At 42.1% G+C, this 3,711-nt stretch overlaps 1 pseudogene across 1 annotated transcript; it reads right to left on the bottom strand.

The window, feature by feature from the left end:
* Positions 1-1,893: 1,893 nt before the first annotated feature.
* Positions 1,894-3,458, bottom strand: LOC103703151 (E3 ubiquitin-protein ligase PUB23 pseudogene; annotated as a pseudogene). Its single transcript, XR_015972518.2, has one exon. The product of XR_015972518.2 is annotated as an E3 ubiquitin-protein ligase PUB23 pseudogene (transcript).
* Between the last annotated feature and the right edge of the window lie 253 nt (positions 3,459-3,711).

Genomic DNA, 3,711 nt, shown 5'->3' with positions numbered 1-3,711 from the left:
ATTTGATTGGACTGCCACTACCGGCTCCTGTCGGGCAGTTTACCTTGTTTTAAAATTGTCGATCACGGCATCATAAATGTATGTAATAGATTATATAGACGCTTCTTTGAATTCCAATTCCGAGGCCGGCTTTATGGCACCAAACGTGGTTCGTCGTAGTGTATCATATTGATGGAAGTAGGTAGAAGAAGTTATTTTTGTTGAGTATATCTTAAGTTTACAAATCTTACAGATTGAATGCAGATCGACTTAAAATATTAGATCAAATCCAAATCTGATTTAGGACACTAGTTCAAGACCAAATCAACCAAGAACATCAGTTCGAGTCTAAAATGATTTACTCTAATAACTTGAGTATATTGGAGGCTAAAGTTTATGAGAAAATTTTGTATTCCGTAATCTCTAATATTTTTAAAGTAAAATTTTTGCATCATCTATGCTTTAGACACAGGTTAATAAACTAAATTATATAAATATTATGTACTCTTGTTTTCTTATTCTTTTCTTTTTTTCCTTCTTGTTCTTTTCTTTCTTTCCTTCCTATTCCGTTATTCTCTATACTTGTCGCAACAGTTTCACCAAAGATTATATTAGATCCTCCATAATATACAACTCACCAGTTAATTCCAAACTAAATGGGTAGCATGGAGTCAGATTCCACAGTCAACCTTCATCAACCTCTTTTTTTTTTTTGTCTATTCTAGCCGTAGTAAACACTTTAGCTAATGGACCATCATGGTACGTCCATTAGCAACTTTTAGCTAAATTTACTTTTGACTTATTTCAATCCTTCAAAAGAAAAAAAAGAAACAAAAGGATAAATATTAAGAAAGAGAAAAGAAGTACATTATTCTTTTCTCTGTTAGGTATCTGATCCCGCACCATTCGCAGAGCTTGATTATGCGGTGCATCATCAACCGCCCACAGATTTCTTTCACAAGAGAGTTCTGGTAGCCAATGACTCAGCTTTGATATATATCTAGAACTTTGACAGTGTCATGTATTACATCATTTAGAAATCTTCTATTTTAGCTATATTTGATCTTATATAGATTGAGATCTGCTCTGGAAGAAAACACGTAAGCGACAGCCATTCATCTTCTTCAAGTCAGAAATGAAAAGAGAATACATTTCTTTTCTGAAATTAAATCAGAGATACTCGTTACTCATTAGTTTGGTGATCCCAAGTAACACACATATTTGATTTAGAATCTGCTTGTTCATTGTGGCTCATCATTGCAATCACTAAAAATATATATACATAATATTTGTTATTTGATCAAACACTACATGTTCAGCATTAATTCATGGCGAACAAAATGATTAAGAAGCTCAGTAACAATCCTGAACCAGCTCACATCAATCATTTCATGCTTCATTGCAAGAATGGTTCAGTCTAGAGGTACATAAGACGATATTTGTAATGACTCCGCATGGCAAATTAAGGCCCATGCATGAAATATGCATTAGGAGGCTTCTAGTCCAATGGAACAGTTCCTGATCTGGTTCTACAGATTGGCATTTGTTATGCCACAAATCATCATAAATCAGTCATTGTTGCTCTTTTTATTGAGCTTTTTTAATGGCCTTAGTGAGAGCTGACATATTTGTGCTAGATGTGCTCTACTAGGGAAGCCTATAAAATTAATTTGAATTATTCAAGGATGGCAGTTTTATTCCTGCAGTATAGCATAGTATCTTTTTGACAATTTTTTACAGCTTGCAATAAGCAAGCGCATGACATTTATATTAGAGAAACAAAATAATTGATGAATGACTCCCGTAATGCATCCATCAAAAGACACTAATACTAAAAAAAAAAAAAAATTAATGCAGAAAGCACACTGCTCTCAAAAAGAATATACGTAGCACACAATTTGAAGACAAGATCTGAGAAAAGAAGTATGTGTTGGGATTAATCAGACAGAAAAATCCCTAATCTGCCTTTGCGTGAGCATATTACCTAATCAAATCGTAATACACACCAATACCCTCTAATCAATTACAATTTTTCACTGCTAGCCAAAACACACACACACACACTCTCTCTCTAACGAGGATATGAAGCCAGCAATGAAGGAGCTAAACAAAGAGAATTCCTCCAAACCTTGGAGTGCAACCTCAGCATCTCCTTGACCTTCTCCTTTGCCTTCTCCCCGCAGTCCACCTGAAGCAGCATACAAAGCTTAGCTACGGCCCCCACCTGCTTCATCTCCTGCAGCACAGCTCGTGTCGGCGAGAACCTGGCCGCCGAGTACAGTATCCCCACCACCCTCTCGCTCGCCACCCTCGAAACCCTAAGCAGCTTCTTCGTCACCACCGCAATCCCCGCCGCATGCCCCACCATCTCCGCCCGCCCTTCCGCGCACCTGCACAGCTGGTCGAGAACCACCAGCATCATCTCGCATGCCCTCCTCTCGGTCTTGTCAAGAAGCAACTCGATCACCACCCGCACCGCACCAGCTTCCACCGCCTTAACCCTGTTCCTCCCCCATGGACTCAGCCCGCCGAGAACTTGCACCGCCGCCTTGGTGGCCGGGTACGATATCTGGTCTCGCAGCACCTTAACTACCTCTCCAAACAATTCCTTGCTGAAACCTTTCAATCGGGCTGGAGCCATCACTGAGAGTAGAGATTTGATCAGCAGCATAGCATGAGTTCGGGACTGATAGTTCGATCGGCGTAGAATGGTTGCCAACGACTCCATGAAGTCATTATTCCTTTCGATGAGATGGAGAAGGCTTTGTTCCGAGACTTGGAGAGAGTATAGAATGTTGAGAGCTTCATCATGAGCAGCACTTACGGATCCGGTTACATCATCGAACAACCCTTCATCTTGTTCTTGTTCTCGTTCTCTTGGGTTCGATCTGCTTTCCTCTATGACTGATGCTAAGAAGTCCACTGCACCGGCGGCCTCCACGCACCGTTTGTTGCGGTCACTCTCGGAGATGATTGCTTTGAGCTTGCGAAGGGCGCTCATCCGGGAGCGAGGGAGCTTGGCCTCATCAAGAAGGGCGGCGATCTGCGCCTTGTCGACCGGAGGGCGGGGAGTCGGGAACCGTTCGATGCCATGGGAGGCATTGGCGGTGCACCATGCCTGGATCAGACGCCTGAGGGTGTGGTTGGGGGTGAGCTCCAGGTCCGGCAAAGGCTGCTTGCTAACCGGGCATGTCTCATGCTTCCCGGCGAATATCCACCGCTCGATGCTCTCTCGGTCGTAGGTGATGCCGGTGGCGAGGGTCACCGGATCTCTCATGATTTCGAGAGATATGGGACATAGGAAATAGGATGGGACATCAACTTCTTCCATTGAAACGAACCAAAAACAAGGGAGATCCGGTGACAAAGTCTAGGAGGAGGAGGAAGGAAGAGCTCGGAGACGGATCTTGTTAGCTAAACTAGGGAGAGATCTAAGAATATTTGGTGCAACTGGTTATAGAATTCAGGGGATGTTCTTGAGAGTTGAAGGGATGGAGGATGGACTTCTCCCTTTATAGAGGGAAGGGGAGAAGAGGATTGGAGAGATTCAAAAGCGTACAAGTCAACTTCTAGGCAAGGAGTTCTATTTTTAATTATTTATTACTTGTAATTGTATGAGTTTTCCTTTAAATAACTCTCTCTTGTTCTGGACGGTGGAGAGAGCGGGAATTGCTCAAAGATCGACAACAATAGCTTGTTTGCTTATGTTTTTTTTATACGCCCATAACGGCC

This window comes from Phoenix dactylifera, chromosome 13, assembly GCF_051530095.1.
Source record: "Phoenix dactylifera cultivar Ajwa chromosome 13, Ajwa_hap1_PhDact_Kaust_v1.1, whole genome shotgun sequence".
Classification (NCBI taxonomy): domain Eukaryota; kingdom Viridiplantae; phylum Streptophyta; class Magnoliopsida; order Arecales; family Arecaceae; genus Phoenix; species Phoenix dactylifera.
This window is presented reverse-complemented; position numbering and strand designations above follow the sequence as displayed.